General features: G+C 35.2%; 1 long non-coding RNA gene across 6 annotated transcripts in view; it reads right to left on the bottom strand.

The window, feature by feature from the left end:
- LOC119260928 (uncharacterized) overlaps window positions 1–16,599 on the bottom strand; it is a 70,158-nt gene that overhangs the window by 20,042 nt on the left and 33,517 nt on the right. For 4 of the 6 annotated variants that reach the window (XR_008549271.1, XR_008549272.1, XR_008549268.1 and 1 more), the window contains exons 2-4: window positions 15,032–15,241; window positions 12,674–12,815; window positions 1,053–1,181 (exon numbers count right to left, since the gene is read on the bottom strand). This is a non-coding gene — a long non-coding RNA (uncharacterized LOC119260928). The remainder of the gene's footprint in view (window positions 1–1,052; window positions 1,182–12,673; window positions 12,816–15,031; window positions 15,242–16,599) is intronic. The other 2 variants (XR_005128858.2, XR_008549269.1) reach the window with 1 other exon arrangement.

Genomic DNA, 16,599 nt, shown 5'->3' with positions numbered 1-16,599 from the left:
AAATTAGAAACTAAATGTGTCCATCAAAAATATATAAATGGTTGCATAAATCATGGGTTCTCTATACTAAGCAATGTGTAGTAATTTAGAAGAATGAAGCAGCTATTATAAACATAAGAAAGTAGCTGCATGTGTTATCAAGGTAAAAATCAAGTTGCAGGAGAAAGATGAAAATTGTCATCTATTTTACCATTAATTTATAAAAGAAATGAATCAGGGGTCTCCCCGGTGGTGCAGCGGGTTGAGTGCCGAGCTATGAAGCTGTCTGCAGCCTCTGCAGCTCAGGTTCGATCCTGGCCAGGCGGTGAGAATCCCACATAGCGCAGCAGACCTCTCCTGTATTGCTCGCGGCTCCCTTCAGCTGTGTATTTCGTCAGTCTGCCTGTTCTGTTCCCTGCTCTGTCTCTGGTGAATTCTCTCACCCTCCTACGCCTCTGACTGTACCCCAGTTCTTGTATATTAAAAAAAAAATCAAACACTTTTTATGTATCACACAGATATAGATGTATCTCTGTGCATGTTCCTTTGTGGTTAAATTGATAGAGGTGTGTCTGAAATGATTTACAACAAACAGGCAAAAAAAGAGTAGGGAAAAAAGTGATTTCCTGGGCTTCCGGGGTGGCATAGTGGTTAAAGACATAGCATATCAAGCTATCCCCAGCAACTGCAGCATGAGTTTGATACACCTCTGGCCAGGGAACTAACCCACATGGCGCAGCAGACCTCTCCTGTCTCTCCTGCTGCTCCCCTCAGCAGTGTATTTCAGTACATCTGCCTGTTTTGCTCCCCACTCTCTCTGATGAATACTTTCAACCCCCACACCTCTGGTCTACACCCCAGTTCTTGTATGCATGAATAAATAAATCTTTAAAAAAAAGTAATTTCCAATTTTAATTTTTACATGTTTATGATTTAAATTCTTTATATTAAAAGGTACTTGTGAATTCTTATGTAATTCAACAGTTTGTTTTAATATGAGTCAATTAAAGATTTAATCTTAAATAAATCAGAAATCTCAAAATTCTAACTTCGTTCTATTTAAGTGGGTTTACCTAGATATTTTCAAGATCTAAAAGGTCTGGAACAAAGTCCAGGTCTGTTATACATGACTAAGATGACTCTGAAACTGTTTCCAAATGAGTAATTTAGAGTCTCTGTAAAAAGTCACATCCATGCAAAACCTGCAAAACATCAAATTCAATGTATCATTATTATCACAGTTTTATGGCACTATGTATCTATCAGTGGTGCATCATATTATTTATAAAATACAATCCTATTTATAATTTTCTTTACACTGGCAACTTTTTTTTTTTCTGTAAGATGTTCCGCTGTCCTTTGTAAACCCAAGTAAAACAAACTTATCTACAAATAATCTGTACTGACAGCATTTATAAAATGTTATTAGAATGAAGTTCTGTTTCCTAATAAAAGCTCCATATACTTTGAAATCACATTTACCTTTTCATAAGTGAAATGTACATTTTAACTAAAACTTCTGAATTCTCCCTTTTGAGAAGGAAAAATGAAAAAAAGGCAATTTAATTTCTTGGAATAGTTTTCACACATCATAGAGTATTAAATAGATGTCAATTGATTTCTCCTCACTTGATGGTCTCCATATTAAGGCAAGTCTAGCCAGCCTCACCTCTAACTTACTCATTCCCCTAAGTTTTGAAGAACTGATTCTTCCTAATAGAACAATTATGCCCATGTAACTAAATCAATTATATTTTGTGAGGCAGGGAGTTGCATTCACTTGTCTGCATCAGGAAGGTGGAGAATAATGGGCCATTAATAACTGTGCTTTCCTAGCCGCAAAAAAAAAAAAAAAAAAAAAATGCTGAGTCTTACTGACAAAGAATGAGTTTTGAGACAAGAGTGAAAATCTTAAGAGGCCCAATTTGTTTATAATTTCTTTGAGATACTGACTTTACTTTTAAAGTCCCATGGTGAGAGAGTTGCTTATTTTTATTTCACATTTTTTTAATTAGAAGAATACATTATTGACATTAGAAATCTTTTTTGAAAAATATGAAACTCATCTGTAATTATGAATTTTAACATCAGATTAATAATCTCAAGCCGCTTTATTTTTTAAAGATTTATTTTTTATTTACTTATGCATATAAGAACTGGGGTATAGGCCAGAGGTGCAGTAAGTGAAAGAATTCACCAGAGACAGAGTGGGGAGCAGAACAGGTGGAGCTACTGAAATACACTGAGGAAGGGAGCAGTGGGTGAGACAGGAGAGGTCTGCTGGGCCAAGTGCGTCACCTTCCTGGTTGGGGATTGAACTCAGGCTTCAGTGGTTGGCGATACCTTGATAGCACTGACTTTAACCCCTGTGCCAGTAGGGAGGCCCCCACTCTCAAGTTGCATTAAGAGAAAGAAAATGTGTCTTTGTAAAAGTTCATCTTGAGTCTTATCCAAAATCTTGAGAAGGAGAGGGGGAGGGAGAGAGGCTAAAAGTGGGGAGGTAAGAGACAAGGGAACTGGGGCCATGAACATGGCTCAGGTAATATGACGACAGGTGGACTACCCAGACTGCATCTGAGGGGAGAAATCAAACACTGTCCAAAAATTAACAATGTGAGAAAGTGAATAAATATACTTTTAAAATCTGGATAAAAGAGTGACTAAACCTTTAGAGCATAATTCTACGTGACTTTTCCCTTCACTAATCTTGCAGTGAATAGGATTTGATAATTAGCCAAACTCAATTTTTTAAAAAGTCTCCAATTCATTCATTTGCAAAAGTAAGAAAAATGATATGTGACTCTACAGTTCCAAAAAAAGGTAGATGTGAAAACGGTTTTCTTCTGTATGAGCATCATCTCCAAAGTCCCTTTTAGCTATGAAATACTATAAACTGAACTTGAAACAGCCACACTACAGAGCTGTAAAAATAAATATATCAAAAGAAGTGTATATATGAGAACTGACATACTACTCTAAGAAGCACACACAAAAAAAATCAAGTCCTTTGTTCCCCAGACCAGACTACTGCCTCAGTCTATAGTGATAACCTGTTTGGGGAACTCATTGTGTTTGATTACTCTTGCCTTGTTTCAGGCCAGTATCATTCTGAGGTAGCAGCAAAATATCTAGAAGTTCTTTCTTAAAAGGCTATTTATTTATGGAGAGGGGGCTAGCAACACCTATGGTTACAGTTGGCAGGAGATTTGCACATCACCTGTGTATATTAGCCTGGTAGAATCAGGTTTCCTTTTTTCTCAATCTGTTCTACACCTGGCCAAGAGACCTGCCTTTGGCAGTTATTCCTTCAAAACTTCCAACAAAAAGGCAAATGTCTTTTGAATACAAGACAAACAACAAAGGCATTCAAAGGTACCACATAAATTAACTTTCATTTTTCTTCTCATTGTAAATTAAAATTGATAGATATTGTTAAAGAGAATAAAGCCTTGGATGAACTCTATAGCAATTTAGAAAGGCTTTCTGCTATTAATGGTAAAAGGGATAGCCTTTTCAATAGCTCATAGTTTTTTTAGTTAATAATGATTTCTTTCAAAAGTTATTAGCTAATGGCAATTCTTTGCTGATAAGTTATTGTTATGTCTAATGGACCGTGACTTACCAAGAACTGCATTTCTACTAAGCCTAGGATTCATGATTTTAAATTATTATCAAAAATATTTCCTTACTTTCCCAATAAATCCTTTTTTATATAATTTCATAAATATAAAGTGACACACAGATGATAAATATAGGACCATAATTTTGTGGGTGAGAAAGCTAAATCCTATGTGCAAGTTAGGGATTTTAGAATCCCAGCTGTTGATTCAGCTGCTGCAGCAAAATTTCCCAAATGTGGTATTAGTGGTAGCTACTAGGTGCTGAGCTCACTCACCATTCCTGTTTCCAAGAGTGACCTGAAATGACCCCAATTTGATAACCAACTTACAAACTACCAGTTGCCTGAAAAACAGTATTTTATCATCTTTCCATGCCTTGGCCTCACTCAAATTCTGACCCAACCCCAATGAAAAAAACATTCTCCCAAATCACACAGGAAAACATATAACAAATATGACTTAAGCTAAAATTCCATAAGTATCAGGGCCATGAAGAAGCACTATCTATTCTGTACAATTCTCTATTACCTGTCAAGATTAATAATGAATGACTTTAAAGAATCTTTTTGGAATTAGGAAGCCAGGAGATTTACTACTCGTTTTTCATTGTTGGGATTTGGTTGGTTTATTTATTTTTAAACATTTATTTATTTATTTATTTATTTATTTATTTTTTTATTTATTTATAGAAGAACTGGGGCATAGGCCAGAGGTCCAGGGGGTAAGAGGATTTGCCAGAGACAAAGTGAATAGCAGAATAAGTGCATCTACTGAAATACATGTATAAATGGAACAGTGGGCAAGACAGGAGAAGTCTGCTGTGCATGTGGGTTATCTCCCTGGCTGGGGATCGAACTCAGACCATGGTGGTGATAACACTGAGATTAACCCTACGCCATCAGGGAGGCCCAGGATTTGGTTTATGATTATAGCCACTTATTTGACCTGAAGAAATTGTAATTTTATTACATGAGAGTTCTTATTCTTTATACTAATTTAAAGGAGTAAGGGGGAAAACAAACTGCAAAATTATAAATTATAGCATCTCTGAAATAGCATTTGAAATTTCTGAAAATTTCTCTCCTTTTATTAATCATATTAAAAGAAAAATAATATCTCAGCAGAAGAAATAGGGTTTCTATTTCTAATGGAAAGAAACAAAACAAATACCACTCCTCTAGAAGAAGGAATTCCACATTTGGGGGTGTGACTTACTTACCAGGATCAGGATGTATTTTAATGGGGGAAAGTACTAAGTAATTAGATGTGCATTGTAGACAACCATACTTTTAAATTGTTTGTTCATTTGAGACATGTTGATGTGGCATAAAGTTTTATCATTTCTTTCTATTCTCTAGGAATCACTTTAACCTTTTTTTGTTCTGGTAGACACTTAAGTATTGATGACAGCAATGTTTCTTTGTGGGTTTTATTAAGGCTTTTTTCTATCATTTCAATTTTCTGAGGAGGAGTTATCCATGCTTAGTATTTAAAAATTCTTAAGTGGCTAAATTCAGTCAGAGAAATACTTTTCATACAGTTGCAGTAATTCAAAATATTATGTTAACTGGATCTGTGACAGAATTTGAATGGCTATATTCTAGATTCAGCTCAAATAAATTCAGATAATATAGAATTTCACATTTTTGTGTGTGCAGATATTGATAGAAATAGTTATTTTTCCATCTTTTAAGAATGTAAGCAAAATTTAAAAATGTCTTCTAAATCTATCTATAAGAACATCCAATTTTTTATGTTTTTATTATTTTTATTTTTTTGAGAACAAAAAAAAAGTATGGTGAAGAACCTCCTATTTCATAAGGGAAACAGACTGACTGGAACTGGAAAACAGGAAACTGGGTCACCTCTTCCAGCTTCTGGAAGGCACTTCCTTTTCACATGTGAAAATTAATACTTAGTACTCTATTGAAGTGAGACAGGGAGGTTAGAGAGAGCTTGTCCACACATGTGCAAATCAGCAAAGTAGGGGCTCCAGTTTGTGTGCATTTCTCTTAACAAATAACTTACTTCCCCCTCTGGTGGAAATGAGGGGAAAGTCAGCCTAGGTTACTTAGGGGACTGCTGGCCTTAGATTTGGGGATGTGGTACCTGTTCTGGCCATGAATGCACTCTCTAATCTGTCTACTCTTATGTTATTTTGTTTCTAAATAAACACTGTCATTAGAATGATTTGTTACTTGTGCTTGAGGTCAACACATGACTTTTCTACTCCCCTATAACTCCAGCGTATTGGTGGCTTAGCACTTGGCACTTGGTGCTTCACAAACAAAATCTAGCTCTGTCCACATTATTCAGTGTTTTTCTTCTGTTTCTTGAAAAGAGCTAATATCATGAGAGTAAAGGTAGTTATAGCACAGTGAAATATATGATAGACCAAAAGTCCGAAGATCTCAATCCAAGAACTTACTCAGATGCTCAGCTAGACATTAAACTCTAAGAATCTTTCCTTTCCTGTAAAATGAGATTAATAAGACATTTTATAAGGAATGGATAAAATCACATGTATATTAAAACAAATGGGGAGAGAATTATAAAATATATATAAAGCTTGGTTGTTCTATTAATCTAAAAACATCTTTTATACAAGAGATGACATCATCTGGCAATGAAGTTAATTTTACTATAAATTACACACATAAAAAGTTCCATTTTTTATTTTCCAATTTGATTACCACAGACACAATTCAAAATATTCATTCACTTCCTTAAAAAAAATACTGCCATTTTCTGAAATTGACACATCTATTTACTTACTAGTAAGTGAGGTAAAAAGTGTATATGCCGGTCAGATGTAGCAGGCTAGACTGCAAAATAATGATAAATAACTCCTTAGCAGAGCAAGGGATTTGCTTTCTCTAGAAGAATCTCAAAAGGTGAACTTTTTCAGAAGTTCAGGAGTTCAGTTCAGCTAAGCACCCTCAAAATTTGGCAGTTGATCCACATGTTATTTGAACCTTAGAGCACATATAATTAGACTGAAATCTTATTAAAACAGGATCACTGTCTGGTACTATTTCCAAGAAATTTACCTCTTGATATAGCCATAACAGAGGACTAGAAACATATGTAAAAGTAATTGATGAAAATTACACACATTTTTTTTCTGAAATATAGGGCAAGACTAGAGTTGGATCATACTAATGTATAAAGTTCAAGTTGTTTTAAAGGCATTCCCACTTGTCAGTTCAATGGGGTCAAAAGTGAATGGTTCAGATGATGATTTTCTCCCAAATTGTGAACACAGATTGATATAGCCAAGTAAAGAAAGTCACCAATTTCTTTACAACAACAAAATGAGAATTATCACTCCCCACGTAAAATAATGGTCTTTCTCTCTGTCTCTGTATCTCTATCTCTATATATATTTTTATATATATAGAAAGAGATATCTGTGTGTGTGTGTGTGTGTGTGTGTGTATGAATTTCAATTTTCTGAAGACTGAGAAACATCTGCTTGGTCAAAGATTATAAATTCTTGAAAATGTAAATTGTACTGCCATTTAAAAGACATCAACTAATTTGATTCTTTTTTGCTATTTAACTAAGGGCAACATACTTGCAGATGGAGCATGTAAATTAATCCCCTCCATCCCAAATAGTAATCCATAGCTTAACTATATATTTCTATTAGAAATTTCATTTAAAAAAATACAAAAATAACATGACCTTCAAAGTGTCTAGAAAGCACTTATAATTGCTATGTGAATGCTACCATTTTGCCTCATTCACTAAAGGAAAAGGAGAGAGGAAATAACACTTTTTTGACTACTATTCTTTGTCAGGTTTCATTTTCTTATGTAATTCCAAGCATCATCAATCTAGTCTTTGATTAAAAAAAAAACTGTAGGATTATGGACATAAAAGATAAATACTGTTAAATTTTTTGTTTATTAAAGAAGAAAATTGTGAATATAGATCATGGAACAGGAAATCAAACTCCATTTTCTATTTCTTCAAAGGGTATCTTAGTATTTGTGTGTGTGTGTATATATATATATATATATATATATATATATATATATATATACATGAAAGTTGCATGAAACCCAACTTTCTAACCCAAAAGGAAAGGGGAAGGGAGGAAGGGAAGGAGAAGGGACAGAGAGAGAGACTGATTCATGCAATATTTCCATCCAATTTGCTTGGATAAATATTTAGTTAGTGTATTTGTATGTGTGAGTGTGTATGTTTGTTTATAGGGTGAAACAAACAAACAAAAAAACCCTAATTCTCATGAACAAATAATCTACAGTAGGGATGGAAGCACCAAAGTTATCATGTCCCCAAGTTTCTTTTCCCTTTTGTTCCAACATCCTTGTTTCTAATATCTTGAAACTATGTGCTTTCTTAGGATCTAAAATGTTTCAGGCACATAAATTTCTCATTAAAGTTTTTTTTTTTCATAAGAAAATATAAGTGTGTCTCTAACAGTTTTTATTTCAAAAACCTTTCCATCAAAAGATTAATTTGATAACCACTTCATTCAATGACTCCTTATCTGGGTGGGACTGAAAGTAGGCCATCTTCAAATGCAAATTTACAGGGTGCTATGAACAGACAGAAATTAAAGCAGAACCCCAATTCTTCAGCTTTTCAGGAAGGCAGGTAGCAAACATCTGACTCAAATAATTTCCTATGAATCATTTGTACAACTCAGTCAAAATATGTTTCTGCAATAAATTTTGAGATTATTCTTTTATTTCCAGGAAGAAAGCAATAAATGAAAAAATCTAAACTAGTTTTCCCAAAAATCATGTAAAACAAAATACAAAGTAATTGTGAAACAGAGACAAATTGCCCCACCAACATAACTTTATTTTTTTGATTTGTTTGTTATTCTCCTCCATCACTGTTCATTTGTGTACAATATTTGATTTTTCCCTTCATGTGTAGTCCCCATTACTCTGCCACCACCATGGCGCCCATGAACTATCACTATAGGCATGTAACCTAGGTGCACAAAGCACACTCTACCTACAAGACCACCCATATGCTTTTAGAAATCCACGGGGTATATTCATCAAGGCATATTCTAAATGGGTTTTCAGCACAAAATTTATATATAGTATAAATCCTACTTCACTGAATAATTCTTCAATGTTATGTCAGCTGTCAAAGGAGTTCAGTTATAGTTTACATTGATTAAGTTTCTCTTAAGAATAAGGACATTTTCTAGATAATGTTACTCTTTGACTTAAAGCTTTTTCTGCAATTCTCCAATACAGTTAATTGTCGCTCTCTTGACATTCACAAATATAGGGCCCTAAGATTTGAGACAGTGGAGATAGAGCCAGGGTTGACCCTTAGAAAATATGGGAAGCTTTCATACTTAAGGTACATTTTTACTTATATGTCAACACCAAACATCAAAAAATAATGTAAAGAGCCAAATGTGATTTTAATTTTCCAGTGAGATCAGGTCATTCTAAAATACCAGGAGTAATCTTTTTCTAATACCATGTGGAGCTAAATGCAATCAAGGCCTGGTGGGCTTCAAGAGAGGCTGCTACCATTCCTTTAAAGAATGAAGATTACACAGAACTAAAGTCATATCAAGAAGTAGAGTTTTTAGCTGAGAAATGTATCTTAAGGCAGGACAAACATCTAGAGCATTTGGTTTTGTCATACGAGTCACCTTCTCCTCATCATGGAGTATCCTTTCTTTCCTTGATGGCTTATGCCCCTGACCCATTCCTTAACTCAGGAATGAAAATCCTCAGTCTGTCTCATTACTCTAGAATTTACAGCCTTATAAATTCTCCATATGTATGTAATTAAATTTGTTCTCTTTCTCCTACTAATCTCTCTGATATTAATTTGTTTCCTCTACAAGGCCAATAGAACCCAGAGGAAAAGGAGAATTTTCCTACTGTACCCCCAGAAATAGTCTCTTTTATTTCATTGTCGGAAGAATTAAATGGTATAATTAAGACCATCCTTCTATGAATTTCACACAGAGACTGTCAATTTCAGTTATTTATCATTATAAATATAATTATTAAAGCCATTATCTCATATTCAAACATACTCACCTTCTTAATCATATTGTTTTGAAAAGAAAACGTAATTTCTTTCACTGCTGAACATAGCTTTGGAGGAAGGCAGACAATCTGCCCATTCTATTCCAAAAACTTTCTTCATTTTGCATTCAGCTACATAACATTAAAAATTGGTGGGGAAACTGTTTAACAAAAAATATGTTTTCTTTTTCTATTTTGATTATTGATGTTTTTGCAAAATCCCTAAAATTCCTACTGGAGTACAAGTCTTAAATTGACACCTGTCAGAGGCAGCCACCCTACCAATTAATAGCAAATCATTTTGCTAGTAAATCCTGGCAACAGACCTATATTTCTGCAGAAAAGAGCCTCCAGAATCTCATGAATTGCTTTTTCCTCAGAGGGCAAGAGAAATGAACCTCTATATTAGCAGAAAGACAATATTAAACAGCTGCTCACAAGTCTCTTTCCAAAAGCACTTGATTTCTATAATAAACAGAATTAAATTGTGTCCATTTCTGGTCCTAAACAACAGGACTGGGTTTTAAAATGTAGACCAGGCACATAAAACACCACTGTAAAATCCAGCCTCTGTCATAAAGAGGGTAGTCTAGGGAAATTCCAGATTGAAATTGTGAGCCAGAGCTTATTAACCAACCACTTTAAGAGTACAGAGGCAAGATTTTAGTTGTTTGTTTGTTTGTTTCTGAAAAACAATTTTTTTAAAGGTTTTTTTTTTTTTTGACAAAACAACAGGGCTTTTCTTTTTTTATAATTTTTTTTTTTGCCTTACTAATTTGGAATGAGGATAAAATTAAAATTACCATTCTTGATTACATGCCAACACATGTCCTTTGTGCTGAAGTGGCTTTATTCTGTGCACAAACCCCATCAATTAAAATCCAACAGTAGTAGGGACCAAGAGATTTGTTGCATTGCTGTTGAGCAGCCAGGGAGCAAAGTAGGGAATTCTTTTCTTTCTTATATAACCTCTTTTGATGACATGCGTGTAGACAAATTCTGGTGAGAATAGCAGGATTGTTGCCAGGCTCCTTATACCTCCCCCAAACTCTTATAGGCTCAGTTATTTAGCTCTGTGTGCCCTGAGGACATCAAAACTGAGCTCTTGGATGTTATCCACCTAGGACATCATTCCTTTGGTCTATTCATTTTAAGTACTCCTTCTTCAAATGCTTGAAATAAAGAAAGAACTAGAAACCAAAGGAAATAAAAGCAGGAAACCCAAAAAATATTATTTGAATTGCAAGAGGCTGAGGTGTAGACATTTTGGAAAACATCTCCATTGTTTTGTACATTTTTCCCCTCTTTCATTTTGACTAGACTCTACCCTAAACTAAAAGAGAAATACAATGATAATAATTTAGGCTTACAAACCTGCAGAAAATGTTTGCCCCTCAGATTACTAATTCAAGTATGAGTGTCTAGGAGAAGATAATGAAAAATAACATCCTGAATAAGAACCTGACCATTCAGAGACAAGCATTGCAATGGAAAAACTGAGTTATTAGCTGGATCATCTAAACAAGTGAAAAGATTTTGTTATCATCTAGCTGCTATGTAATTAAAAACTACTTGTTTCAGGGTGATCTCAAATTCATTTACAGTGTGTTTCAGTTACTTAGTCTCTCAACTTGACTAGCAATAAAAAATAATCATAGCAAACATTTATATTTTTAATATAGATTTACTTTCATAAAATATATATGCATTATTACTAGAATACAAAAAAAGTATTGAAAATATCGAGACATTGAGGAAAGCATAAAAAGTCTAGCCTCAGTTAAAAATTAATTTAAATAAATAAATAATAATGCTTTGACAATCATAGATGTGTTATATGCCCCCTAACAATATAGAGTGAAATTATGTATTTTCTCATTACTAAGTAAAAATAGTAATACCTTGAAATTAAAAAAAGAAAAATCGGGCCTCCCCCGTGGCGCAGCGGTTGAGCGCTGGGTTGCGAAGCTGCCCGCAGCCTCTGCAGCACCGGTTCGATCCCTGGCCACCGGCAAGGGTCCCACATGGCGTGCAGACCTCTCCTGCTGTGCCCACTGCTCCCCTCAGCAGTGTACTTCATCAGTCTGCCTACACTGCTCTCCCCTCTGGTTCTGGTGAATTCTCTCACCCTCCCACGTTTCTGACTGTACCCAGTGCTTATATAAATAAATTAAAAAATCTTAAAAAAATAATAATAATTTATTAAAAAAAAAAGAAAAATCCTGTGACATTAATTCAAAAGGTTCAGTTGGGTGTTTTTGAGACTTACAATCTATTATTTTCTATAAATAAATATTAAAATTGAATTAATTCAATGAACAATTATATATCAATTGTTTTTCTAGATCCTTTGTTCCTTTTAGATCCATTATGTTTAAGGAGTTTATTATAAATAGACAGAAAAAAGTTGTGTTATGTATGTCTAAATATATGTTCATATATGCATGAACACAGGTATGCACACACAAAGACTCATGTCACACATTATTGGTACGCTTTAGTAGGGTTGCAAACAATAAATCTATTCTATGAGTACAGTTAGAAAAGGAATATATTAAAGAGTAGGTGGCCCCAGACTTTTTAGAATTATGCTTGGAGGCTACAGAACCAGGGGACAGTTTATTTTTTTATTTTTTTATTTTTTTAAAGATTTATTTATTTATTTATTTATACAAGCACTGGGTACAGTCAGAAGCATGGGAGGGTGAGAGAATTCAGCAGAACGGGGAGCAGAACAGGCAGACTGACTAAACACACTGCTGAGGGGAGCAGCGGGCGGCAGGAGAGGTCTGCGTGCCATGTGGGATCCTCGCCGGTGGCCGGGGATTGAACTGGCACTTCAGAGGCTGCAGGCAGCTTCGTAACCCAGTGCTCAACCGCTGCGCCACGGGGGAGGCCCTGAGCCAGGGGACAGTTTACAGAAAAAAAACTAGGTATTGATAATGGTCACAACCATGATGGGCCCTGCTACTTTTGCTGTAAAAACTGAAATCTGTCCTCCAGATTATGACACAATTGCCAGAAAGATCTTACCAGTGCCTTCTTCTCCATGTAAGAGTCTTCCAAATAGAATGCTTGAGCTGTATGTCTCACTGACAGCACTTGGGTCATATATCTTTCTTTCAGCTACACAACAATCAGAGGAAAGAGACTTCTACATTGGAGTGGTGGGATTCTAAGGCAAATTCAAAAACAAAAGAGGAGGTTTTGAAATCTGCTGATGGACACACACACAAAAATGACAAATATGCACTACTATCCATGTCTTGACCACCACCTAATATCACTTTCATTTTTAAATTTCCAACCAAAGAAAAATGCTCCAGTCAAATTTATAATAACTTTTATGAAAATACAAGTATCTGCACTGTGAATAAGTGGCAAACCCAAAGTAGCATAGGTTTCTGCATCCATTTTCAAACCTAAGATACCTTGATGTGAGCCATTATTCTAATAAGTCCATCATAATAACACCTTTACATTATTCTCTAACTTATGAACTAAATTTTGAAATAAAAATCTATAAACAGAGTAATAGATGGAAGGGAGAGAGGAAAATATTACTAAATGTGTGTAAGACACAGTAGGGAATAAATAGATCCTCCATCCCTCATTCAACTTTTGATTTTCTTTCCTGCTATGTATTAAATGTTTCCCCTCACCCTAATCCCCCATCAACTCCTTGACTGTTTAGGGCTCTTTCTAGGCATGATAAAACAAATTTTATTCCTTGGATTGAAAGGCCTTGGTGGTCCTCCACTCTGTACCTATCAACTGAGTTTTCCATTCACTTTTCTATAATAGCACTACAAAAGCCAGATATTTTTTTCTGTATATCCAACATTTATTCTTGTACCCATTGTGTACATTATCTTTGATAATCAGAGTCAATCACCATAGCAATATTCTAAAACCCATTCTTAATCTATTCACTAGAGCCTTGCAATTGTCATGAAATTCAGCTCAGTGCTACAGGCACATTGCTAATGGAAATTTTCCTTACTTGAATATTAAGACTTCCAAATTAACAAAGCCAAAGGGTATTAGACAGTGAATTATAGTTTTTTGTTGTTTTTTTTTTTTTTTTTGTTAGTGGGACATATGGCATAAAGTAACACATGATACTTTCACTGTCTTTCTGTTCCCTGATCTTTAGAAGGAATAGCACCATATATTATTTAGTGACGCATAGCAAGTGCCATAGTCTATCAGATGGTAATCTAGCCACATAAGATTGGTGCTATCTTGTGTCTTCAGTAACCTTATACACACTTCTCAAGACCAGTAGCTTTACAATAACAGAATATAGAGCTAGAACTCTAAATTCACTTAGTATTCATCTAGCCTGAACCAGTTCCATGGCCAGAAAGACTGGTACATGAAATATCAAAATGGCAGACAGCACATTCATCTAGTCCACAAATATTGTTCCTGGAGGGAGGAGCAGGATGGGAAAAGAAAGAAAGTAAATGCAAATTTCTCAATCCAAAATAATAATTTAGGGCCTCCCCTGGTGGCGCAATGTTTGAGCGCTGGGCTGTGAAGCTGCCCGCAGCCTCTGCAGCACCGGTTAGATCCCCAGCTCTCTGTGAGGGTTCCACATGGCATGCAGACCTCTCCTGCCGCCCACTGCTCCCCTCAGCAGTGTATTTCGTTGGTCTGCCTGTTCTGTTCCCCGCTCTGGCTCTGGTGAATTCTCTCACCCTCCCGTGCTTCTGACTGTACCCAGTGTTTGTATAAATAAATAAAAAAATCTTTAAAAAAATAGTAATTTATTCCAATGAGATAGAATTACTGTCCAATTCATAGTAGAATAAGTTCAGTGTAATCAACATATCACTAAGAAAGTTGTCTATCTCTTCCCAGCTAGTTCATACTCTACTGTCTCTGAGATTTCTAATACTAGCAAGATATGTAAAAGTGCGTTATAGGAAGGACAAGTTGATTTGGTACATAACATCCACAGTGAAAATAAGAATGAGACCACATACATGGTTATTGCTATTATTAGTTGGATAATCCTTTCTTTCTGAATATTAATGATATTTACATTGAGAGTCTTCTGTTGATTGTTTAAATGGGAAACAAATAGTTTCACTCTAGGTACATTTTGTTATCGATCCTCCTCAATGTACCTTGATAGCAGTCTTCCATTCTTGTTCCTTCTATTTCATGCCAATACATCCAAATGGATACATGCCAACATCCATGAATTAATATGAAAGTTATTTCAGACCTTCCAAGATAAATGTGCAGTGATATTGCTCAAAATTATTTCCATTAGTATATTAATACTTCTCCACTGTCAGTGACATCCATGAGTATTATTTTAAAACAGTATCATTTTTTGATACACTACACAGGACAGTTGATAAACCAACCCACACTCACTTTTTCCTCCTCTGTTAATAAGTCATTGGAAACTTCTCTTGAGATCACATATGAATTAATGGATGGATGAATTCATTTGATGTTGGAGTATTACTGGACATGCCTAAATGTATGGCTTGACCCATCACGTAACATCCAATGCATGATGGTAGGGTCTCTTCCAAACAAATCTCTTGAATGCTTCTAATTGGCAGTCTTCTGATTTCATGCCTAGTTGCAAGAAAGACAGGAAAGTAAATTCCTCATATTGGCCTTGAGAAGACAGGGCTTACAATGAAAAAATTCACCTAAACATGAAGGGACTAAAGATAAAAATGTACAGAGGGACTAAAGATAAAAAAGTGTGCATTGCCACATACCCATAGATATTAAATGGAAATGACATTGACATTCTAATTTAAGATATTGGAGGCAGGCCTCCCTGGTGGCGCAGCGGTTGAGCGCTGGGTTGCAAAGCTGCCCGCAGCCTCTGCAGTGCCAGTTCGATCCCCAGCTGCTCCCCAGCCCCTGGAGGAGGGTCCCACATGGCGCACAGACCTCTCCTGCCGCCCGCTGCTCCCCTCAGCAGTGTACTTCAGTCTGCCTGCTCTGCTCCCCGCTCTGGCTCTTGTGAATTCTCTCACCCTCCCTTCTGAGAATCAAATAAGAATATATTACGTACTTTTTTTTTTTTTTTTTTTTGGTAAAAGAGAGTCTACACACAAACACATATTTTCTGATCTGGAATATTCTCTAAAAGGAAGCTCTAAAAATCCACTATAGAGAATAATTCATTTATTTGTTATTTATAATATTTACAGTAGCTGACATATTGACTAATATTTACAGTAGTTAACGTGTTGACATCATTGCTAAGCCCTAAAATTAGAAAAGTGAGCTTGCATTCCAATAAGAAAGCATAAAGAATCACATAATTTGAAACCAGACTGAGCTTTATGAAACATACCCTCAAAGCATAGCCAAACACTAAGCTACTCCCAGAAAATGAGGCAGCTCTGATGCTGAATGAACAAAAGTAAGCAATGACAACAGAATTAAAGATAAACTCCATTTTAAAAAAAGCAACAACAGAATTGCAGTGTCATTATATAAACATTTGTTTAGAAAAGCAGAGTTATATTGTGTGACCCTAATTTCTAATGCATTCCTTAATAGTAATTAAAGAGTTTAAGGAGATTTCTTGGCTCTTACTGGCCTCTAATGTGTTGCAGACGCTGATTCTGTGGTGGCTAAGAGCCAGAAAAGGTAGAAGAATAAAATGAAAATGACAGTCACTGATTTCCTAGTCCATGGATCCAAGTTAAAAATTATTTCCAGGTCAGGCTTCTAGCCTTGTAAAATATTTTTCTGGCTATAGTTTTTTAAAAGATCCCATATCAGATATTATCTTTCTAACTATTTAGCTACCTATCTATCTAGCTTTTCTATATATCTACCTACCTATTTATCTACTTGCCTGTTTGGGAACATTTTTTAAATCAAGCATATTAGGAATATAACTTACAAACAGTAAAAATAATTAATTTTAAGTGCAGAGTTCTATGACTATAGATGTATATATTTTAGAT

Source organism: Talpa occidentalis, unplaced genomic scaffold, assembly GCF_014898055.3.
Source record: "Talpa occidentalis isolate TD23 unplaced genomic scaffold, MPIMG_talOcc4v2.1 talOcc4.6, whole genome shotgun sequence".
NCBI classification, from domain to species: domain Eukaryota; kingdom Metazoa; phylum Chordata; class Mammalia; order Eulipotyphla; family Talpidae; genus Talpa; species Talpa occidentalis.
Note: the sequence above shows the minus strand (reverse complement) of the source record. Positions and strands in the feature narration are given on the sequence as shown.